This window comes from Papio anubis, chromosome 3 (genome assembly GCF_008728515.1).
Source record: "Papio anubis isolate 15944 chromosome 3, Panubis1.0, whole genome shotgun sequence".
NCBI classification, from domain to species: domain Eukaryota; kingdom Metazoa; phylum Chordata; class Mammalia; order Primates; family Cercopithecidae; genus Papio; species Papio anubis.
In genome coordinates this window covers 65,309,893-65,335,994 of record NC_044978.1, presented here as the reverse complement: position 1 = coordinate 65,335,994, position 26,102 = coordinate 65,309,893, and the positions used below count along the sequence as shown (strand labels likewise).

The 26,102-nt window shown below is 34.7% G+C and overlaps 1 long non-coding RNA gene across 2 annotated transcripts; it reads left to right on the top strand.

Moving 5' to 3' along the window:
- Positions 1 to 25,829, top strand: LOC103884613. Of its 2 annotated transcripts, none has more exons than XR_647265.4 (3): positions 1 to 1,267; positions 10,748 to 10,838; positions 21,440 to 25,829. It is a non-coding gene; the product is annotated as an uncharacterized LOC103884613 (long non-coding RNA). The 2 variants fall into 2 exon arrangements; XR_647264.4 differs by having other exon boundaries at positions 21 to 1,267; positions 10,790 to 10,838.
- The last annotated feature ends 273 nt before the right edge of the window (positions 25,830 to 26,102 follow it).

Below are 26,102 nucleotides of genomic sequence, written 5' to 3'. Positions count from 1 at the left end.
GCAGTTTTTATGTCAACTTCTCACAACTTTCTTTAACATAGAGGCAGATTCTATAACTGCTGCTATGTTCTCACCCCAACAGTACAAGAAAGGAGGCGAAACAGATCAAGGATTAGCTTCACTTATGAATTTTACAGGCTTATCCCAGACATGGAGATGCAATTTGCCTTTTATCTAAATCAAAACTCGTTTGACCGTAACCGTTATTGGCTGTGTAACAAAAAAGAGGCCCTGATTACCTTTTTAAATTTTTTAACAAGTGTAAATGCGACAAAAATATAAACTGATTTGAGATTTTTGTTTTTAAAAATCCTAAAGACACATGTTTCTGTGATTTGTATGAGTAGAATTTCATTGCCAAAGTCTCTGGGTTACACCTCGCTATTGGTAAGACTTTTGATAAACAATTTTTAAGGGGAAACCACACATAATTTGGCAAGATTTGTGCTGCCCCACAAAAGCTATTCTGTGTTTAGATTCTGAGCCAGGCCACCCCTAGACTGTCCATTCCAGCATGAAATGGCTGTCAACAAGCATGATGAGTAAATAAAAGCCTGTGCATTTACTGCAATGTTAGGAAATTTCCTATCATTCTGGACTTAACAAGGGTGAAATCTTTTTGGAATATCTTCAGTGTGCACAGATCTGGAAACACTATCTCTTCTTAGGAATGAGCTGAAATTAGGCCAGTAATATGTTGGAGAGTGAGAGGCTGTAAACAAGGATATAGTAAGTTTAGAAAGAACAGGAGAGGTGAGTGGATAGGGCTATAAGTGGAGTCATAATTTCTACACACATCAAAGTGGGAAGTGATCATTCTAATAACTCCATTTGTGAAAATATAAGGAGAATTTGTAATTACACATTGCCAGTAAGTAATCAAACTTATCTCCCCCAAACATACTTGATGTTTACTGAAGATTTATGTAAGTTATGTTAAAATATTGGTAGACATTGGATTCTCGAACTTCCTTGGGACTTAGAGTTAAGCATTTAAACCAGACTCAGCGACTTCCAGTGTAGTTCCTAGGCCATCAGCCAGGTTGTGCAACTCAGCAAAACAGAATGCACTTTTTCCTTCTGGCTTTTCATTTTTTTATTTTTTCCTTTTCTTGTTACTACTTTAAACCACCCCATGTAACAGCTTGTTAAGTGCTTCAGGCTACTTGGTAGGTGCTAGGTAATGTGAAAAGATTGATGTCTACCCAGAGAAGCTTGTACAAAAAGATACTCCAAAAAGATCATGCTATCTATTAACTGTCAGCTGGTAAGTATTTTTTTATTACTCCATTGACTTTAAGCGTCACAAATATTTATTTTTCATTGATCATTCTTTACTAATAATTATGTTTGTCTCAGATTAAGCATTTCATACTTTGATATTTGATGATTATTGTTAATTTCTTATTGAACTCTGGTCGCATTCCTTTTGATTGTAATATATTTTCTGACATTAGTAATAATAACAATAACTAACACAGTGGCTCAATGTGCCAGGTTCTGTTAAAGTGCTTTACTTTATTAATTAATTTAAACCTCCTTCATCAGAACTTTGGGAGCTAAGTATAAATATTACCCCCTGTTTGCAGTTGAGAAAATGGAATTATGGAGAGGTTGAGTAACTTGTCCAAGTTCACACAACTAATAAGTGGTTAAGTCCCGAATAAAACTCATAAATATTCAATCATGTTAATAATGTATTAACACTATCAGTTACTTAGAGATATTATATAGTTATTCCAACCTTTTTTTTTACTAAGATGTTGGATTTTATGTTGCTACCATGGAAAGACTATTATATTTGAAATAATAATAAAAACCATTAGCTATATAAAATCTTTTTTTCTGCTAAGATTTTCCAAGTGTTTTATACATAATAATTAATTTGATCTTCACAACAGCCTTATGAGGTAAATTCTATTAAAATCTCTGTTTTGTAACAGAGAAATGAGGCACAGAGAAATTAAATAACTTGTCCAACGACACCCAGCTAATATGTGGCAGTGCTGGAACTTGAACCAGGCAATTTGGCTTGACTCTGTTGCTTAAGTCTGTTGTGTTTCTCAAAAGCCAAAGGAGTTATATTCTTAGTTTAAATTGGGTAATTTCATTCCAGTTCCTGTGTTTACTTCCATTGACATTTTAATGTAATGTTTGGTATGTCTCTATTTCTATATGTCCAATGTCTAACAAGTCCTTGCCATCCGTTAAGCAATCAGTAAATATCTAAGTAAATGATATGTGATATATGTGATATGATATGATTGTCGAAATAATTTCTGCATTGAGAAAAATAGTGCTTAGACTGACACCACAGTGAATTATCTAAAATCCATATAAAGGAAAGTTACTGAATGGCTACATTGAATGCTTTTAAAAATTTCCCCATTCCCAGTGGTTCTTCTCCTGTTGGCTGTACCTGGATTTTGTATTCCTGTAAGCAGAAAGTGTTCAGAAATTTTACTGATACTGTGAAATTTGGCTCAACTACTGATTCAAAAAATTAGCAGCATCTACCACGGGATGCTGACACCAATGTCAAGGTCAAAAGCAATCCCTTATTCAGTAGGTTGTTTTGCTTTCCTAATAAATGCCTCTTATCTTCCTTTTGAAGGATGACTTTAAAAGCAGAAATTTGAAAATTTCACAAGATTCATAAGACAAATTCTTTTCTTAAGAAATCACTTTAGACTATAAGCAAGGAAAAAGCTTTAGTAAGGCCAGTCTTAAAGACTCAAGATTTTAAGATAGTTTAGATAAGGTTTGAATAAGCAGCCAAAAGTTCTGAACCAGAATTCCAAACCTGTTAGTAACCATAATATTATTTAGCACTTAGATAATTCTTTGCAGACAGTAACCATTAATCATTCGTATCCCACTGTGTAATATGCACATTTTAAGATTATCATTTTATAGAGGCAAATATTGAAGTTGAGAAGTGAAAGGTGCATTCAAGGTCACAAACTGGGTTATTGCTTGAGCCAGAATTTTACGGGAAGTTTTTCTGACTCTATCCCTCTCATATTCCACAAGCAATTACCTTACTTTTGTGCCAGGATTTTTAAATGTAAGTACCTGAATACACAAAGCCAGTCAAACTGCTTGCAATATTCAGGTTGTTTATGGGAGATAGTGTGAAAAGGAACTGTAAGACATAGGTCTTATACTCAAACACATGCATTCTGTGGAATCTTGGACACATTTCCAATTATTCTTCAGCCTCAATTTTCTTATCTGCAAAATAGACTAATATTTTTTACCTCCTGGGGACTTTTGACAGTTAAATATAATAATATGTATAGATAATTATTTATAACTGTAATCTTTTGAGTGTACACTTTATGCAAGTGTAAAAATCCTCAGCAATTTATGTTTAACCTGATTTTATATATTTATTCATTTATTTATTCAACAGATATTATATTAGATGCCTGCAATATATACTGTCTCATACAGTAACAACTAAAATGAACTCCTTGGTCTTATAGAGCTCACAATCTTTAAGGAAGGGGGCATAAAATAAACAAATAAATACATAAATAAAGTGAGGTATAAATTCCATGTGAGATAAATAGTGGCATAAATTTCATGAAAACAAAAAACAAGTAAGAGCATTAGGAGGTGATTTAGGTGGGGTATGATTTTATCAAGAGTGGTCGATAAAGTTTACATGTAAATATATTTCAGGAAAGACATGAGAGAATTGGAGGAAATGGCTTTGTGACATTGGAGGGAAGGGACATTTTAGGTAAAGGGAACAGCAAATGCAAAATCCCCTGGGCTTGCTTAGCTTTTTCAGAACTAGAAAGGAATAGAGTTAGCAAGGAAGAGATACAAAGGATACAGGGATATTAGATTACACAGCTTTTAAGACTTTGTGGGTTGTGGTAGGAATTTTGGATTTTACTTGTAAGACTCTAAGTAAAAGAAAGCTGGGTGCAGTGGCTCACGCCTGTAATCCTAGCACTTTGGGAGGCCGAGGAGGGTGGATCACCTGAGGTCAGGAGTTCGATACCAGCCTGATCAACATAGCGAAATCCCGTCTTTACTAAAAATACAAAAATTAGCCAGGCGTGGTGGCACATGCCTGTAACCCCAGGTACTTGGGAGACTGAGGCAGGAGAATCACTTGAACCTGGGAGGCAGAGGTTGCAGTGAGTGAAGATCTCAGCCACTGCACTCCAGCCTGGGCAACAAGAGGGAAACTCTGTCTCAAAACGGGAAAAAAAAGAAAAGAAAAAAAAAGAAAAGGAAAAAAAAAACAAAACAGAAGACTAAAAGACTTTTGCAAGTTTTGAGCAAAAGAGTAATATGATTTGATTTATATTTTGTTGATGTGTCCAGAGGGCCAAAGCTTTGTGCAGGGTCTTCATTTGTAGCTGACTTCTTGTCTTTGGTACACAGGCTGGTATGCTAACGAAGTACTTTTGGTGTTGAAGCTTTGGAGTGTGATTCACTAGGTGGTGCTTAGGCATAATGGTCAGTCAGCAGGCTCTTGCTCAGTCTTGTGGCTCCCTTACATTTCCCCAAGGTTGCAGCCATGCTCCCTATCAATGATCTGAAAATGTGAGTTCCTTCCCCACTTGAGAGCTGGCTGCGTTCATGGCTTGGCACTCCCGGGCTGCCCACCACAACTCTGGGGCAATCTCAGGGTTTATGTGCCCTCCCCAACTTGGAGACAGCAGAGGAAGGGACCTTAGCAGTGGTTGTGGCCAAGGGTCTACTTTTCTCTTGGGGCTCCACCGCAGAGAGATGCGGCGCTGCAACCAATCAGCACAACTGATGCAGGAGAGAAGGCTGCGCGGTGGGTTTCCGCCAGAGGGTCAGTGGGTGGGGAGGGTGGGGAAGACCCTGCCTGATGATTTATATTTTAAAAGACTCACTCTGGATGCTGTATTGAAATTAGAATATAAGCAAGGGTGAAAATGAAGACAATGTAGGAAGTTATCTGAATTGAATGATTGAAATAAAGTGTCAGCGGTGGAGATCAGATTCAAGATATATTTTGGCATAACTGGCATATGATACAAATTTAGTTTAGATAACATTAGAAATGAAGTTAAAATTTAAGTTTTCAGTGTGTTGATGTATTAAAAATCATGGGATTGGATGTCATCACCAAGAAAAGTATAAAGAGAGAAGATAAATATGTGAGGGAAAAAAAAAAAGCCCTAAAGTACTGCAGTTTACCATGGACAACAAGAAGCAACAGCCAAGAAGATTGAGAGGAACAACAATGAAGATCAGAGCAGGACAGGGGTGTAATGTCAACAAGAAAGGAGTGGGCTGTGCGCGGTGGCTCACGCCTGTAATCCCAGCACTTTGAGAGGCCCAAGCAGACGGATCACGAGGTCAGGAGTTTGAGATCAGCCTGGCCAACATGGTGAAACCCCGTCTCTACTAAAAATACAAAATATTAGCTAGGAGTTGTGGCGGGTGCTTGTAATCCCAGCTACTTGTAGGGGCTGAGGCAGGAAAATCACTTGAACCCAGAAGGCAGAGGTTGCAGTGAGCCAAGATTGTGGCCACTTCACTCTGGCCCAGGTGAAAGAGGGAGACTCTCTCTCGAAAAAAAAAAAAAAAAAGAAGAAGGAAGGAGTGATCAATTGCATCAAATGCCCCTGAGCAGTTGGGTAATATGACGAATGCTTGACCATGTGATTAATCAATGTGGTGGTCATCAGTGACCTTAAAAAGAGGAGTTACTTCTTTTTATTATTTTATTGCTAAACAAATGTATTTATTTAGCTTATGTTTATAGGTCAACAATTTATGTGGGGTTGGGCCAAGTTGTTCTTGTGGCTCACTCACATGTTTGGCCGCCTGCTGACTGTTGCCTAGGGCAGCAAGGCCATGGAGCTATGTGCAAAAAGAGTTCTGATGGAGATGTGTAGATTAAAATCTGGTTGTCTCTTATCTGAACTACTGCATTAGCCTTCATTCTTTCTCTCTCCAAGGCATTCTCCATTCTGCAGCCAGAATTACTTTTTCAAAAGAAAAATCTAGTGTTTCTGCTGCTTAATAATTCCAGTGGCTTTTTATCTCTTACAGGATATTTATGTAAAGCCGTAACCTGTTCGCCAAAACTCTGCCGTCTGGGATTCAGCCTCACTGGTTTACTTTAGTTCCTTATACTTCTCCCTTCCCCAGGGACTTTGAACTGCATGCCACATACTCAGAGTATTTCACAGAATTGCAATTGTATGTTTTTATGTGATCCTGTAATTAATGAGGATCTTCCCTGATTGAAAGCCCCAAGAAGGCGGAAGTCAGCATGATGACTTTACTTAACATACGTCCTCACGCAAATGTCACAATGCATTATAAGGGCTCTATAAATATTTTTTGAGTCAATGAACACAACTTGTTTTGTAATTCTTTTTTTTTTACATATGACCATAAAATTCCTTTAAGGATCCTGAGGATGATGAATCTTTGACAGGAGTATTAAATATGTATTGTAATTATGTATTAAAACTCCATATTCTAATTATATTGGCACAATTAAAAAATATCTTAGAGAATAACAGAAACATCTAGCTCTTCCTTCTTTATATTTGTAAAGTAAAATGTTAGAACATGCTTTAAAAAATGTGAATCATCATGAATGCTTACTTTTCGCATGATCATTGATAATTCTCACAACATATTGGTTTCTACATGTACACGGCAGGACTGATTGTTGTGGACCAAGAAGTATAGATAAGAAAATACCTTGCTTTCTTTATAGCTTTCTCAGACTACTACTATTATTATTCTACCTCTCAGGCCAGCCTCTCAGTAGGGTTCCCCTCTATCAGAACATTTTTAACCAATTAACCTTTCTATTTAGCAGGAAAAAAAAAAAAACGAAACACGAAACATTTAAACAGATATGACTTTTAAAGATATTGTATAAAATTGATATAGCTTATTTGTCATGAAGCCCATAAAACACTCTTCAACCTTTATATGTTTATAATATAAACTCAATTTGAAAGAACAAGTATTTTATTAGAAAGATAACAATAAAACCAAATTATAAAAAGAAGACACTATATAACTATTTAGTACTATGTATTTGGCTAGGCTAATTTCTTGCAGACAATAAATACCTACTATGTGCACCTACCTCAACCCATCCACTCAGCAATATCTGTGAATTGACTGGGAAGATGTATTAAACTGTGCTGTAGAATATATAAGAAGCAGAGTCAAAGTATTAGATAGTTTGTTCAGAGTTAAACATACATATAAAAGGACAGGGTTCATTTAGTCTTACCTGTGAATCTCTGAGAATATCTAATTTATTGTTTTTATTAATAAATATCATGTCCAGTGTGAGGGTTGGGGGCAAGAGAGAAGGAATTTAAATACTTAGAACATTTAAGAGAACGTTCCAAGAGAAACCAAATACCTCAGACTATTTAGAGACAGAAGTATTTTGCAGTGAATGTGCTACGAAAGAATTTGTTAAAGTAATTACCTTTACTATTCACTGATTTCCATAGCAACTGCACAATGACTCATATTCAAAATCAGGCTTTAATGAAAGGAACAGTCAACTTTATGTGCCAGATGATTATATATCTATCTTTTTTCCATGTAGGATTGAAGCCAGATATTGTATACAACTATGTTCCATGGACTATTTAACAAGCATTTCATATTTTATTGCATTTAGTCCTCCCATCAGCCATTATTATCTCAATTTTATGTATCAGGAAAGGTTAAGAGAGTTTTAAGTAACTTGACCAATATCTCACCACACATGTTAAAGTTTGGTTTACAAATTTACCTAACTTCCAAGCATTTAATTGTTCCACTATTTTATGCTGATAAAAGCCTTCAGAGAAGATACTGTGTCTGATTATTTCAGTTTAAAAATCACAGTTTTCAAGTTACAATGGAACTAGATCCTATTTTACAAAACAGAATCTAGGCAACGCAGGATTTGAAAGTCCTTTTTGAGCATTCCGAAATTGCCTATCATCAGATTGATTTGTAATTCAAGTGATATGTGGAATCTGGAGCCACTGCATAGGCTGTGTACCCTATGTCCTGAACAGAGGCAGTTGGCCAAGTGGGTACGATGAGCTAAAACCCAGGGAGCACTTTGTTCACCATTCTCTGTGTCCTATCTGGTCTCTGCCTCAGCCCAGAAGAGCAGGCATTTTTCTCTATTTGGTCTGCTCAGATGAGGTACTTATTTGCAATATTTCTCATTTGTGCCACAGGAAAGTGCCCCTTTCTAGGCTGCACAATGACCTGCCGACTGTGTTAGCAGCAACTTTAACAGACCCTGACACTTTTTGCATATTAGCATCCTCAAGAGCATGGCATGTTGCACCAGGATGAATCCCCTTGTTCCTAGGAACTCCCCGAGATTGGAAAATGTTCATTGATAAGCTTTAGAAAGGTTATGCAAAGGTCAGCTAACAATGAAAAAGAATTTTTAGTATCTGAAGTCATCGTGAATAAACGTCATCATTAGGGAAACAAGACTGTGGATCCTGATATTGCAGTTAATGAAAGTTCTATTACATTTTAAATGGTTTATAATGAGAAGCACTCAAAATTACTTTAAAACTAATTTTATGTACTTAAATTGCATTCAAGGGACCATTTAAATTAATAAATTTATTAAGGGTTTGGTGGAAACACATGTTATATCAAATCACGTGGATATATTAGATAAAATCGCAATACAGAAAATAACACTATGCCCTCCAAAGATGCTCTATGGCCAAATATATTGGATATCTTTTCTATTATTGGATATCTTTTAATTCCTCAAAAGGTGAACATAAAATGACACAAAGTATTAAATTTGATTTGTAATTGTATTCTAGGCATTTATACTTTTATAAATGACTAGAAATGCTTGTTGTTTCAATTAAGGCATTTTTATGCTTTGAGTTTTTATTGTGATTTTTGTCTTTAGTTGGTTAGAAGGTAGGAGAAATGAAGGGCTTAGAGAGATAAAATCCAAGAATGTAGAGCATTAAGTTATGACTTCTTCAAAATGTGTCCATTTTTTTCTCATTAGGTGACCAAATTTTGATTTCCTTGAATTGGGTATTTAAGACTGTTTTGAGGAGTAAATTATTTCTCTGGTTTACTCGTTCCTTTAATGCCCTCACCAACCTTCACCCACTATAGTGGGAAAAAAACGGGACCACACGCTTGGTTAAGTTGGCTACAAATAACTGATTTTTTCGCTAGTATTATTCTATGACCTGTGTTAATTTTTTTTCAAGCCAAAAAACAGTGTTCTGTGGAAGATTTCTGATAATTTCTACAAACTCCAGTTCATGGTTTTATATATAGATATGAAAATGTGATAAGGTAAACACAGAAGTCATAGTGGAAATCCAAGTGGTTTTAGATGCTCCTGATAGGCTTGCTTCGCCCCAGTCTCATCATGCACACTTTCCGTCACCCTTTTCCAGATCAACTGCCTTTGAAAGATTTTCAGAACTCTAAGCCATTACTAAATGGCCATGGAAAGAAATTAAGCAAAGAAAAATTGGACAGACTTTCAGGAAAAGTTTCCTAATTGTGAAAACTATTAAAATGTGGAATAAATATCCTCTGAGGGAGAGGATGGATGCCCATCTCTGAGGCTTTAAAAACAGGATTTGACCAATACTTTGGGAAGAGGAATGAGGGCGATATTCATTACTTGGCAAGGAAGTGAGCTGGATGACATAATGATCTTTCCCTCTTTCATGCTAATGCCTCTTTGATGTGTTCATATAAGTAGTAACTTAGTTTCAAAAGCAGACATTTTAATGTGGAAAGAGTACTCAGGTTTCAATGAAAATCTCACCAGAAAAAGTCAGGAATGAAGGCTACCATTGACCCTGTACACGGATTCCTTTTGTATTTGACCACGTAAGATAATTGGATGGGCACCTAATATATTTCCTGGTACAGTGCTATTGTGGTTGGTCTTCTTTATCTGTATGTCTGTCTTGTTCAGTCTGTGCTTCAGCTTCACAGGAAAATAGAAATATTTTTTCTGTGCTTGTTAATGCTAACCATGGTGTCTACAACTGCATCTGCTGCCTTTACTCGGGTCTGCCAACCTTCTGTTTTTCTTACCTGGTATGTGTGCACACCCATAAATCCCCTGTGGCTGGGTTAAGGGAACATACAAGCAGCTCTTCAGCATTAAGAATGCGATGGGAGAGATTGAGGTAGATTTGAACTGTCATCATTAATCAAGGCCAAGGAGAAGGCTGCTTTCCAGGACGTACACATGGCCTCTGTTTGCTGTTGCTGTTTTGCTGCTTTTATGAGGTATCTAGTGAGAGAAAGTGTGAGGATTTACACATGAAACATTCCCACAGTGAATTTCAAGTGACTGGATAAAAGTATTGTAAGTGAATTTTATTGAATGTGAAAGTCTATCTTTTTTATAAAGGAATATATTTTTAACTTACTTATTTTTAGTTTTAAAATTACACTCTTGATTTTTATAAGCTACTTTGTTTGATTTCTTGTCTTAAGCCAGCTGTGGATGATGCAAGGGTTCCCAAGCTTTCAGCCATCGGTCCCTTATCCTTTTCTGACTAGATTACAGGAATGAAATTGTGTAAATACATAAATCTTATATTTTTTAACTATTTAGTAATTAAAACTGAGATTTCAGTAACAATACTTTAGACATTTCTGGATAGTTAATGTAAAATTAACAAAAAACCTGCTTTTATAATTAAATAGTATAAATGTATATTACTGTTTGCTTACTTTTTATATCTAGGTGAACCAATATATGTATGTCTGTTTCTACTGTTACTTGCAGCTCAATGGAACACTGTAATATACATGAACAAGTTTCTGGAAGTTATGAGGTGAGTTATTGCTCATGTCATATTATCTTTTTTAGAGTTCTAGAATTAGGAGAACATCTATCATGGAACAAATACACTTCCATTCAAATCAGAGTTGGCATATAACATATACATTATATGAAGCAATAAACAACTATTTTATATGGCAATAGTCTAAATATAACATGGCTCTGCATTTTTGGGCACGCAAAAATATATTAAATCCATGATAACTTCTCAGCTCTCCTGAATCTTTCCATCATACCACTAAGAATTTCATAACCCAAAGACCAAGGTAGAAAATATGTTTTTGCAGAGACTAGGGTCACCCTAGAGTAAAACTTTAAGTGTGGATTACCTCAGATCCCTGCAAAACTGATCTGCCTCTGAGAAAAGAACTAGGCAAAATATTACTTTTGATGACAGGGTTGAAGTTCAGGATAGAAATGTAAATGTGTTCAGACATACTGAGAAATAAATCACATTTAAGAGATGAAGAATGGAGTTTCTGGAGGGGCAAAATGAAAAGGCAGATGCTAAGGAACTGCACAAAAAGAAAAAATGTATGCAAGTTGGGGCAGTGTGAACTTGTCAGACAGGGAAGAAGCATGAAGTCATAAACTGCTTAGAGAATTATAGCAGTACCTTGACATAGTAGGAAAAAGAAAGCTTATGTGTACTCAAGAAGATCTGAATTCAAGTCCTGGCTCTATCCCTTACTGGATGTGGGATGCTGGACAAGTTACTTCTCTATTTCAATTCTCTCATTCAAATCTATGAATTCAAAAATTTGAATTGAACACCAAAGCCCCCTTTGGCTGTCAATTTTAATCTGCAGTGACATCCTGGTGGGTTGAAATTTAAGGCAGTCATTAATAGATAATAAACAGACCATTTGTGTAGGAATTTACCGCATGTGTATGGGTCTTACTCTTAGTAATTTAGGAAAACATAGAAAGTGAATGGTGCAATCTTGAATTGTGAGGAGGAGCTCATTTTATCAGGGAAGATCGCGATTTTCAAATCAGTACCTGAATGTTGCTTGTTTGATTAAACTCTGGTATACAGAAAGCATTAGCTTCAGCATTATGCCTCTACTACATAGGAGAAGAACTGAATTAGAAGGAAATAGACATTTGACTGACTTAGAGAAATACTGAAAGAGTGAATTGATGATGCTTTCCAGAACCATTTAATTTGACCGGTATAATAAAGATATCGGCAGTAATGAGAGTCTTCTGAATTAAAACCAGCCACGTTTTCTCATTAATATATTACTATTGGTGAAATTTTGTTTGAGATGGTCTTCCAAAGCAGGAAATGTTTCCAATATAATTAATTATCACAGGCCAGGTGTGGTGGTTCACGCCTGTAATCCCAGCACTTTGGGAGGCCGAGGAGGGTGGATCACCTGAGGTCAGGGGTTTAAGACCATCCTGACCAACATGGTGAAAGCCCATCTCTACTAAAAATACAAAAATTAGCTGGGTGTGGTGGATCACGCCTGTAATCCCAGCTGCTTGGGATGCTGAAACAGGAGAATTGCTTGAACCTGGGAGGCAGAGGTTGCAGTGAGCTGAGATTGTGCCATTGCATTCCAGCCTGGGTGACAAGAGCGAAACTACTCTCAGTTAAAAAATGTATGTATCACAAAAGGTGGAAGACAGGATCACTCATTTTTTCAAGCAAGAGACTTCTCAACTGTATATATAATATATATTATATATAATATATGTATTCTATATACATATAATATATACATATATAATATATGCATATATAATATATGTATTATATATACTATTATATCATATTATAATATATGCTATATAATATATACATATATTATATATTATATGTACACATATAACTATATATTATAGATACACATATAACATATATAGCATATATAGTATATCAAATGTATATATTATATATCATAGATATATAGTATATAGTAGATTACTATAGAATATATACATTTGCTATATTATATATGCTATGTGTCATAAAATATATAATATAGTATAATATATAGTGTATATAATATATACAATATATACATTCAATATGCTATATATTATGTATAATATATAGTATAATATGCAGTATATAGGATGTATAATATATAGTATAATATGTAGTATATATAGTATATATGGTATATATAATATATGGTATATATAATATATGGTATTATATGGTATATATAGTATATAGCATATAGTATGATATATAGTATATAATATATAGCATATATAATATATAGTATAATATATAGTATATATTATATATTTTATATATATATGCCTCTAAATTGGCAAATTAAAGATTTAGTAAAGTACAGGTATCCCAGCTTTCTGTATGGGATGACTTTCTGAATGTCCCAATAATGTTTCAAATGTACTGGTTACTTCAGTGGGTAGGACCTGGTGGATCAGAGTGCAATTATGTGTTCAATTCCAGTGAATTTCTATTAATTTCCTGACTGAAGTAATGCAGACAATACTGGCCTACCAGAGTGAGGGCAAAATGTTATGAATGGTTGTTCTCCTGCAGAGGAGACAATGGCCTGGTTGGCTTTGGGAAATTTAATTGCATGGACTTAAGCTTTCAGAGCCAAGTTTTGATTATATCGTAATTGTGGTTCCATAGCATCTTCCCTTTAGGACTTGGCTCTGAGGCAAAGTCTTAATGTAAGGCAAAGTGAATGCAGGATGCTTTTGACATAAGGCTGATATTTGTTGTAGTGACATTGAGGTAGGACTTGTGACATTCCCTTTACTGCTTATAGTCTCAACAACTCTTTTGAAAATTCTCTGGCCTCCTTTCTTTAGTTAGAAACATTTTCCAGCTGGAAGATACATACGGTGACTTTTTCGTGTCATCCTGCTTGTTTCTAAACATAATGATCAGGCTGACGTCTATGACATGGTTTACTTAGTCTCTTTCTTTGATTTTATATCTTGTTTTGTGCCTGTCTTACTTCCTAGTTCAGTGGAAAAAAAAAAAAAAAGTCCTGGCCAGCTGCCATCTGGTAAAAAAGCTGCCTTTGGTTCTGGGGAACATGAAAGTGGGACTGGGAAATAGAAAACGGAGTTTACTACTCCTAAGACCCAAATACTCCTTTTGCTAGTAATAGATCAAAATGAGCTTTAATTGCAGAAAACTAAGTTGAATGTCTTTCACATTCCTTATCTTTACTGACATAATTTCTGCATTCGATACTATTAGCCCAGCTTTCCTTAATTTGGTTTCCAGATAACGTTCTTCCTCCTTGATTTCCTGCTGATTACTTTTATGGGTTCTCCTAATCTATTCTCTTTAAAATATGCTACTCTCTACATTTTATCCTTTTTCCTTGGTCTCTTATTTTGCTTCATGATCTGTTCTTTAAGCTAGCAGTCTTCAAACTTTAAGCTAGAGTCTCTCAAACTTGGCTGCATTTATGGGACTTGCTAAATTGAATGCCTGAGCTACAGCTCTGAAAATTCTGACTTAATGTTTCCAAGGGTGGGGACCAGAATCTGTATTTTTAAAATACTTCACAGATGATTCTTATGAGCTTTAGGTTTGAGAATCACTACTTTCATAAATTTTATCTATGTTCTCAGCTGAATAGATCATTGGTTTCTGAGTCTTTACTCTCTTTTTATTAACTTTCATTTTAAGTTCGGGGTACATGTGCAGGTTTGTTACATAGGTAAACTTGGGTCATGGGAGTTTGCTGCACAGTTATTTCATCACACAACTATTAAACCTAGTACCCATTAGCTATTTTTCCTAATCCTCTTTCTTCTCCCAGCCTTCACCCTCCACTAAGCCCCAGGGTGTGTTGTTTCCCTTTATATGTCTATGTGTTCCCATAATTTAGTTCCTATTTATAAGTGAGAACATGCAGTATTTGGTTTTTTGCTCCTGCATTATTTTGCTAAGGATAATAGCTTTCATCTTCATCCATGTCCCTGCAAAGTACATGATCTCATTATTTTTTATGGCTGAATAGTATTTCCATCTTCATCCATGTTCCTGCAAAGTACGTGATCTCATTCTTTTTTATGGCTGAATAGTATTCCATGGTGTATATGTACCACATGTTCCTTATCCAGTCTACCATTGATGAGGATTTAGGCTGATTTCATGTCTTTGCTATTGTGAATAGTACTACAAGGAATATGTGTGTGCATGTGTCTTTATGATATAGTAATTTATATTCCTTTGCATATATATCCACTAATAAATCAAATGGTAGTTCTGTTTTTAGCTCATTAAATCACCATACTGTTTTCCACAATGGTGGAATTAATTTACACTCCCACCAACAGTGTATAAGCATTCCTTTTTATCTCCACAACCTTGCCAGCACCAGTTATTTTTTGACTTTTTAATAATAGCCATTCTGACTGGTGTGAGATGGTATCTTATTATGGTTTTAATTTGCATTTCTCAAATGGTCAGTGATGTTGAGCTTTTTTTTGTAGCATTGTTGGCTGCTTGTATGTCTTCTTTTGAAAAACGTCTGTTCTGTATTTGTCCACTTTTTAATGGGTTTGTTTGTTTCTTGTGAATTTGTTTAAGTTTCATATAGATGCTGGGTATTAGTCTGAGTCTTTATTCTTAACCCTGTCTTCTTATCTAAGCTTCAGACCAATACCTCAAATTTTCTAAGAAACATTTCACTTGGATTATCCACGGTCATTTCAAATTCAATATAATCAATCAAAATGATTCAACTCTAACTCTTCCATCCACAGTCGGTCTCTTCCTTTTCTCTTACTTCAGATAATACTTCTTCCTGTACCAAGAGGGACACCTTATTCATTTTCAGCTTCTTGTTCTCCTCATTTTTGTTTTCTCCAATTAATCATCAATACATGCCCATGATGGTTAATTTTATGTGCCAACTTGGCTGGGATACAGTGCCCAGATATGTGGTCAAACATTATTCTGGGTGTTTCTGTGAGGGTGTTTATGGAGGAGATTATCATTTAAGTCAGATGTTGAGTAAAGCACACTGCCCTCCATAATGTAGGTGAGCCTCATATGATCAGTTGAAGGTCTGAATAGAACAAAAGTCCAACCTACCCTGGACAAGAGGAAATTCTGCTGGTAGAGAGCTTTCAGACTTGAACTGCAGCTCTGGCTCTTTCTTGAGTTGCCAGCCCGCTATTTCACCCTGCTGATTTTGGATTTGACAGTTTCCATAATCATGTGAGCCAGTTCCTTAAAATAAATTCCACCCTCTGTCTCTTTCTCTCCCTGCCTCCCACACACATACAATTGCTTCTGTTTCTCTGGAGAACCCTAATACACGCATCTTTTTACCTCAGAACTCTCTCTTAAATCTCTCTTCCTTCCATTTCTACTATTTCAACCTTGGGTTTGGCCTCCATCAGTTTTTGCCTGGAATAGTCTAACTGGCGTCTCACTGTTGCCAATCTCAATTCCATTCATTGGTTTTCCATACTGTCTTGAACATGACCTTTCTACATCAGTAAGTCTTTTGATACTGTCATCCTACTACTATGTGGAAACCTTGGGTGCTTCACTGATGTTTCCAGAAGGATTAAACTCCAAATTCTTGGTACACAAGGTATTTCATAGCATTTCACATTTATGTTAAAGCGGTAGCCTCAGTCAATTTCCAACCCCTCTCTTTTTATACCAGTACATACATACGTGCTTCTCCAGCCAATAAACCATTTACATTCCCTTAACTTAGAATGTGTTCTTCTTAATTCAGTAAATGTGTGTGTATTTTATCTTTGTTGCACTTCCCTTGACTCTAATCTACACAATTAACTTCCTCTCTTCTTTCAAAGCCAGCTCAAATATCACACTTCCTTGCACCTCCTCTTCCTGGAATTAAGCAGATAGCAATTGACTTTTCCCTTTTGTGCTCCTCTAGCAAATCCAAGAGCATAACTGAGCTCAATGCTTAACATGTATTAAATATTTCTTAAGAATGAGACAAAGAATTGTCTCATTTAATCATCATTATTATCCCCATTTTGGGAAACTGAGGTTTGGAGAATTATAGCAACTTGACCAGGTTCACACAGCAGGTAGCTGGCAGACATAGGGATTGAATGACTCCAGAGTCTGTGCTCTTACTCACCATACTAAATTGTCTTTAATGCATCATCTACTACATTGCATATAATTATGTATTTGTAGAATATCTTCTGACTGAACTACAAGATCCTGCCTATAGTACCGAATGTCTGACACAATAAATGAATAATTGGATTAATGATAATCTAAAGCAAAATTGAGGTATTTCTGTAATCTCTATTACGAAAGGAAAATAAAAACTGGGACCCCAATTCATTATGCCAAAAGGGAAAAATTAAGCTGAAAGCTGAGTCATGCAAGCAACTGACTTTGCTTTTGTTCCTAAGCAGATAGCTACAAATTAAAGGTCAAATATCTCCACTTTATGTTCACCTTATCTTGGGTAAAATGCCTATTTACAGAGCGTGAGACAAATACATAATTGACTATTTCCTTACTACTTCTTTTATCTTGCAACAAGTGGATTCAGTAATGTGACCAGACCCTCCCTATTTCCCCTCCAGCCTGCTTTTCCTTTTTAAATATTGAAGCCCTGAAAATCATCACTGGAGAAAGGTACAGATCTGTCTCCCATGCATCCTCCGTCTTGACCAAATAAAGTTCTAAATTGATTGGGATTTGTCTCAGAAACTTTATGGTTTACACTATGGAAGTTTTCATGTATTTAACTTTGCTTTATAAATTGCCCAAATTTTAAGGATTATATAGAAAAGTAAATATTGTATGTTAAATCATGTTTTATTTTTAATCAACATAATTAAAACATTTTAGTGATAGAAGGAAAACTTAAGGTCATTTAATATCATTCACCCATTATAATTTTTTAACAGGTAAGGACTGGAAAAACAGAATTATTCAGTAATAGTTAATAGATGGTAAGTCAAAGCAAGAATATCTGAGCTTCCGATATCTCGACTCTGTTACCCTTGACTTAAAATTTTAGAAATGTGCTATATCCCTCAAACTTTGGGTCTCACTAAAATGTTGCTTTAAATCTTAAAACTCTATTAGAGCATCTTTTATGTATATTTACTTGTTACACAGTCCTTATAAGAAAACAAATTTAATTTAAAATACTTTCAGTTATTTGCTTCCTAAAATCTACTTCAGAGTTAACTTTTGGAATTTTTTGTTGAGTATCACATTAAGAATGTTAGAGAAACCATATTTGTCCTATCATACCAACAACAACAACAACAAAAAACACACAAAAAAACCTAGAAGTTGTTTGTTTAAATAAATTTTTAGGTAGCCAAACTCACATTCATTATTCGTTTTAAGATATGATAATGTCTTTTTAATGTTCAAGGCCCTGCTAATTTCAGAATATTTGCCAAATGGCTAACTGATAACAAAACAATTCCCACTTCCACTGAAGGGGTTAGCTACCTACTATTAAAAACCGTACCATTGCCACAGGCTGTGAAAAAACAAAGCATACTGCCACACTTGCAGACAGTAATGTTTCAACCAAAGTAACTCAAATTTCTTCTTTAAGTTTTAAATTTTGGTCTGTCTTGCAAGGCTCATAAAATCTTTCCCTTCCAGAAATACCAAGCACAGGTATCAAATCATTCTGTTCACTTCTAGCTGTGGAATTCTGTTAATTTCATGCAGCATTGGCATTTACTCTGCAGAAGGTAGAGGGTAATTGCTTAATAAAGAAATCCCACCAGTTGAGTCTTTCTTTCTATATATATTGACTACAGCAATCCCTAGGCTCCAGGTTACTTATAAGAGATCAATAGACATGCCAAGTTAATGGCCCAAGTAACATATTTCTCTTTCACTTTTTCTTTCCAGTTAAAAATTACAAAGCATATACAAAGGATTTCTCTGAGCTTAATACAGAGCCCATGGGAAAATGTTGACATTGGAAATACTACTTTGGGGATTTTTTTTCGTCACACCATACACTATTTTACATGATCTTTTCATTATTCATCTTGCAAAACATATAAAAAAAATCATTACATTTCCCTTTAATTCCAAGCCAATCATTTTGTTCTTCTAGGACATTAAACACATGAAAGTTTTAGCTGGGCTTTATTTATGCATTCATTTCTTTGGTTAAAAGAAAATCTGCAAAGGAACTTCTGAGCTCTCCTTTCACAGCTGAGATTAGAGAAAACCAAAACTCTGAAGCAATGAAATTTATAGAACTATAAATCACATTTCAGTTTTTGACCTTGAAAAATTATGGAGATGAAGAAGTCTGATGAAGCAATGTTCATTACTGGTTCACAAGAACATTAGTCTGCTTATGTTATCACAAAATTTGTGGTGCGTTAATGGGTCACTCAGGTGACTTTATGTTCACACATCACTTAGACAAAGTAAAGGTTAAAAACAACAGATATTACCGATGTGAGATAGTATGTAGGCTGAAAATGCAGTCCTATTTCTTTGAAAATCTTTGCCTCCTCAAAAAAAAAAAAAAAAAAAAAAAAAAGAAATGTGAAAAGCAGCCCCCAAATGGTTCTGCACTCCAATTTGATTTGATTTTAGAATTGCTTATGTTACTAAGATTTATGAGTGTTGCTTCTCGTGAAAGAATGGCATATCCTTCAGCTCTTATTGTGGACTTTAATGGAAATAATGTGCTTTTATGGAATAAAACCTCTCTGAAGCCCTGCCTAAAACTGTTTCAAACCAGAACCTCTGTACTGTGTCTGGAAAATCACTAACAGAGACAGACAGAAAGGGAGCAAATCTGTTTTTTCCATCTTCTTTCTGAAACTTCCTGTGCAACTTTCTTACTAGGATTTTTATTCCATAATAGCTGTAGAATATAAGTGATTTGCATTTTAGAAAATTATACTGTGTGATTTTTACATCCTATATCTCTGTTTCAGTTATGCATTCAACAGTTGCATTCCACATGATAATTTAAGGAGCTGTCAGAAAGCAATACCTTTTACAGAAAAAGACATAAAACTGTAGTCAAACCTTAATTACCCACTGAAAGACATGAGGGGGCTGATATTCTGAAATAATAGATAGTTCCAAATATTTGACATTCATAAGCTTATTATAATTTCATACAGAAGATGTCCCTTTCAGGTGAAGTTTAAATTAGGTAGTTAAATGTAGCTGGTATTTCCCAGATACAACAGTGGGGAGCTAGGGTAGAAGCTTTTGGCTCTTGCTGGATAGGTAGCATACCGTGCAATATGCTACATCTGCAGACAATTGAGAATGGAGTATTCCTCAAAGATTTTCTTCATTATCCTTTGCTTCAAAATATTCACTTCCAATGCACAGTATTTTCAATCCAAGCTAAAGTCTTTTTATACATTCACATCTATTTGCTGTGAATTATAAAATCTTAGATTTGTCACAAATCTTCCTGACAATTACACCAGTAAGTTATCAACCATCCCTGTTCTTTTCAGAGATGGGAAGTTCACCAAGTCACCAAACTGACTGTTACCATGAGGAATTCCTTTACCTCAGAACCTGCTGTCCCAATAGATTAAATATATGTTATACAGGTCTAAAGAATATTAATGTTCAATATTAGTTAAAATAAATATTTACAATTAGTTAAATTAGGTATAACTTTTATTTGCCACATCATAATTATCTATATTTTTTATGCTTCATGTAACATCACATAAAATTTGAGCATTGGATAGATCAAAAAAGTTATTTATACAAGCTTATATAATAAAAATTTAGAGATATGGTTATCTTGTTTTTACATTTTGCTCTCATATAACATGATTACTATGCTATTACATAATAGTATGTACCATACAAGGACAATTCAAGGTAAAATATACTATGTCAATATGCTGTTTTATGAATCATTTGTCTCCACTTTATTTATAGAATGGGAAGTTCCAATTTTTATTATTTTCTGAATTTTATCTTATCCTAACCAAATATGCTGCAAAGAATATTGGGAATTTTTGCCTCATGAAACTCTTTTCTCTTTTCTCTCTCCCTATGCCCCTCATCAAACAAACTTAATTTACTTTTCTTTACTGAGTGGATTCAAGATCTCTCTTTCTCCAGCTAAAAGTAATAATAAATAAATGTTTTCTGCATCTAGTGCAAGTTATGTCCTGGAATCTAAAATATCCCAGATTAAGGCCCAATAAATCAGAGTATGTATTTGCCTGACACAAAAGAAATATATACAGATTGCATTCTGCTCCCAACTGCAGAACTCCCTTTTTGTTTGAAATTATTTTTTAAGAAGGTGAAAGAAAAGAAATAGTAAAATATTTAAATGTTTTAAATGTACTTCATTGTGATTATTTCACTTATTAACATTTGTAATATGTCTTGGGGAAGAGGTTGTAAAATTGTTCACTACCTATAGTTCATGAGAACAAGGAAAGTGTATATATATATAGTGATGAAAAACATCTTTATCTGAAATTTGTGCTGGAAGGATAATTGAGCTTAAAAATGTAATTGTTTTTATGTAGTTGGAAAAACATATGGGTTGATTGATGGTGGGGCCCAAAAAGATATATCTAGATCATAATCCCTGGAACCTGTGAATGTTATTTTATTTGGAAAATGTATCTTTGCAGATGTAATTAATCTAAGAATCTTGAAATGAGGAGATCATCCTGGATTATCCAGTTGGGCCCTAAAGCCAATGACAAGTGTTCATGTAAGAAAACAGCAGACTGAAACTTGAGACAGACAAAACAGGAAGAAAACAGAAAAGTGATGTGAAGATAGAAGCTGAGTGGAGAACAGTGTGGCCATAAGCCAAGGAATGCCAACCCCCATCAGAAGGTGGAAAAGGCAAAGAAGGGATTATCTCTTGCAGCTTCTAGAAGGTGTGCAGTCCTGATGACACCTTGATTTTGGACTTCTAGCTTCCAGAACTTTGTGAGAATAAATTTTTGTTGTTTTAAGTGACACATTTGTTGGTGACTTGTTACAGGAGCCACAGAAAACTAATACACCATATGAGCTCAATAATATGACTATGTGTTCATCAAATCCATGAGATGAAAAATTTCTTGAGGTAAGGACCACTAAGATTTTGTTGATTGTGATGTTTTACACAGCTAGCTTGAATGAGGCAGAGTATCTAGGCACATGGCTGACCAGAAAAATTACTATTTCCCTATCTCCTCTGAAGCTGGATGTAGCCTAGGGGCTATTTTGAACCAAAAAGAAAAAAGCACATATAAAGTGGCAACTACAGGGATACACATTCCTAAAGATGGAACAGTGTGATGGATGAATAGGAGACACCAACTTACATAGGAAGTATATTTGATTTGGTGCAAGATGAGTGTAGATTGAGAGTAGAGGCAATGCCTAGAGTAACAGTAACATGAAAGTGTTATACAACACTTGAATGCCTACAAAGACTTTCCTGTAAGAGAGAGTTATACTATTGTTTTCTTCTTATGTTACAGACAAGGTAGAGTTCTGCTACAACCAAACTTAATTCTAACCAATACACAAGATAACTGGGCCAGATTTGTCATAAGTTTGGTGAATTTATATAATTTTTTTGACTTAAGTATTTTATATCAAGTTGCATTCTTGGAGAAAATGAGAAGATGAATTTACTAGAAATATTCATCAATTGAAATATTTTTGTGCTCTGTCTCCCACTCACTTGCACATCAAGAGATAAGAAACGATCTATTTATGGAAAATGAATTGAAATATATATTTTATTTATATTTCTCCACCTTCTGCATAAAATACTTTCATTGAAGGCTTTTAAGGTGTTCATTACTATATCTAAAAGTCGAAGTAGCAACTCTAATTTCTCATTCATTGTATTAGAATGCAAATTTTTGTTGAAAAGAACTGTAATGACATCAATGCATATCATTTTGACCCTCAATAATTAAATTTTTTGATGTTAATTATTCATAAACACTCCTTGTCTGAGCTCATTTGAAAAATTAAAAAATGAAATCATGTCTCAGCAATGTACCCAGGCTACCTGCTACCTCTGTAACACATTCTGACTCTCTAAAATTTAATTGTTGCTTCCTTACTTATATCTACGTGCTACTCACTCAAATAATATTTATTGCATTGATTTTTGTCTCTCAATTAATCCCTGCAAATAAGTTTCTTCAAGAAATATTGGGTGATTGTGCATATTCTGTAACTGAAATAAATTCTGTATCCTGCTTTTCACCTTGTTGCCATTATGAAATGTCAACCAATCACATTACTGACAGATGTTGTTTCATTCTACATTTTCATAGATCTAAGAAGATCTTTCTTTTTAATTGTCTACTCTTGAGACAATTTGTGTCCAGGTGAATGCTAGGGATAAGACAACTAATTGGCACCTGTTAGTTTATGTGGAGAAGCCTGTGGCATAAATAATCATGCAAACTTTCCACTCTCTGTTTCATTTTTCTCCTCACTTAAGACTCATAATTATCTTCTCATCCTCAAGATTCAAATCAGTAAAGAATTTCTTGATCTGGTCAAGCAAAATTAATCATCCCTCTTTTTGTTTCATGACTAAATATAACAGTAGCACTCTTTTTATAAATTCTACTTTTGTGTGAAAAATTGAAGACAAAATTTTAATACTTGGTAGTTTCTAAAACCTACTGACATTCTTGGAAAACTCCCTTTAACAGAATCATTGGGACCTGATCAAGAAAATACAACCAAAGCATGGTTTCCAAGCGCTGATGGAATAAGGAAAATGGAAGCAGAGATTCTTGGGCAGTGAGAGTGTCCTGACAGGGAGGCTGAATTGTCAAGGATGTCTAGCATACATATTGAGATTAAACCTGTTTGTAAACCTAGTAGAGATTAACTTTGAACACATACTCATCTACAGAATAAAAAAATGATAGCTCTCAATAACTGAATATTCATTAAAAAATTTCCCTGGATGGATTTACTTAGTGTAAATAAGTTCAGTATAAATAAGTTCAGGAAAGAAGGAATCTCAATTTCTTCATGCAGTGTTTTTCAAAGAGAATAAAAGTCATAAAGAAGTTTGAATACATGCAAAATATTAGAAAACTTTAGATCAGGCTAGAGATGGTTACCATGGGGTATGCAATTTTTGGTTTTCTATATTGGTTGAAGTCACGAGGTAGATATTAAGAATGGCAGTGCTTCGAGTGTGGCTTTGAATCTCATGATTTATTTCTTTCTTAGATATTTTCTTCAGGAGTTTTCCCATGTGCAATCAGTATACTTGCCACTTTTCAAAATTTATTAAAACAGGGGCCTTGTCTGGTTTCAGCAATCTGTCCCACACAATTAATAGTCATTTTTATTTTCCATTATAGAGCCATTGATTACTTTTCCACATCAGTCTCTAACTGAACTATACATTAAAAATGGATTATTGTTGAGTCACACAAAGCAACACTGAGAGTTATTTTGCAGCAAAACTTTGGTGATGTTGACCTTATTTATTGCTCAACGTAAAACTTAATATAAAACTCAATATGGTCAGTTTCATAAAAATCAGGGCAAGACTGCAGACAGACTGCTTGATTCATTCCTTACCACAAGGAATGGACATGAATTTTCAATTCCAAGTAAGCATTTAACATCTGTATGTTATGGCCTTTCCAAAAACCTGACAGGAATGTCATCAATGAAACTGAGAAGAAAATATTTTTGACAGACTTTTTCTTTGGCTTTCTTTTTATTCCACTTGCCAAATTCAAAAAGAAAAAAAATTCTTTCCTGTACTTTCCAGATATTTACTTTATTTAAAGAATGAGGAAATCTGGGATCAATGGCAGAAGACAGGGTTGCAAAATGAGTTGCTGTAATAATCAAAATTAAGGGATAACTTATAGTCTTGTCCACAACCATTACCCAGGGTACTGAGTTGGCTCTGAAATAATAGAAGAAACTAAGGGAAGGATTTTAAACAATAGCTACAATCCCCTGTATTATTTGACAACTTAAAGTGTCAAATTTATATTTTCCAGGGTGGAAGTTTAAGCAACGTGTGTGTGTGTGTGTAATTCAAGGTACAACATTACCAAATTACTCTTCATCTTAATGAGATGAACCTAGTAATCTATAAAAAGGAAACTTTGTTTTTCTGTTATATACTGTGACTAGGTTCAGAGTAAAAGATTCTTATGAGTTTAACCTCATAACTACATTGCCCTACATTGCCATGAGGAAGCTGCCAAATAGCTACTAAGTATAAGAGCTAGAATGTGAACCCAAGTCTTATTAAACTATTTAATTCCAGAGTCTTTCTGTATAGTAACTACACAATCCAAATTCATAAGAAAAAGTAAAAGATGTTTCCTAATATGTAATGTGATCAGGGGATGATATGTGTTAATCAATAGCCTACCAACCAAGTCTCCCAAATCTCCTCTGCTACTCTTTTCATTCACCCAGGATATTAACATTCATTCATTACACTGAAGCAAAAATAGGCTTACAAATAGGCACATCAAGCAATTTTACCTTCTGTTTTCTTTGTAATTTCTTCTTAGGAAAAATTTCAATCATATCCAAAAGTAAACAATTACATAAGGAACTACCTTGTGCATAGCTTCCAATTCATGGTCAATCTTCCCTTCCTATTTCATATTATTTGAAAACAAATTTCACTCAATATGACATTTCATCTATAAATATTTCAAGTTGTACTTCTATAATATAAAGGATTAAAAATTATAATGACAATATCAATATGAACCTAAATGAATTGTATTTCTTTAATTTCATAAAGTACCTTGTCAGTGTTCAAATTACCCTGATTGTCTCAAAATTTATTTTCAAAGTTGATTAGCTTGATACAGGATCAAGTAAATTCCATACCTTATTGCTGATTTGTATGTGTCTTAAATCTCCTTTAATTTATAAATTACCCCATAACATCTTCCCCTGCCCCCGTACAAGAAGCATAGAAGTCTCGAATGAAACTCAACCCAAAGAGGTGTTCACCAAGACACATAATAATCAAAATTTAAAAAAAAAAAAAAAAAACAAAGAAAAATCTGAGAACAGCAGGAAATGAAAAACACATTACATACAAAAGAGTGTAAATCTGACTATCACCAGAAACTCTGCAGGACAGTTGACAATGGAATCATATATTAAAAGAGCTCAAGGGGGAAAAAAAAATCCTGACAACCAAGAATACTTTATGCAGCAAATCTGTATTTCAGAAATAAGGAGGAAACAAAATGCTACCAGACAAATACAAGCTAAGGAAGATCATCACCACCAGACCTACCTTACAGAAATAACTAAAGAAAA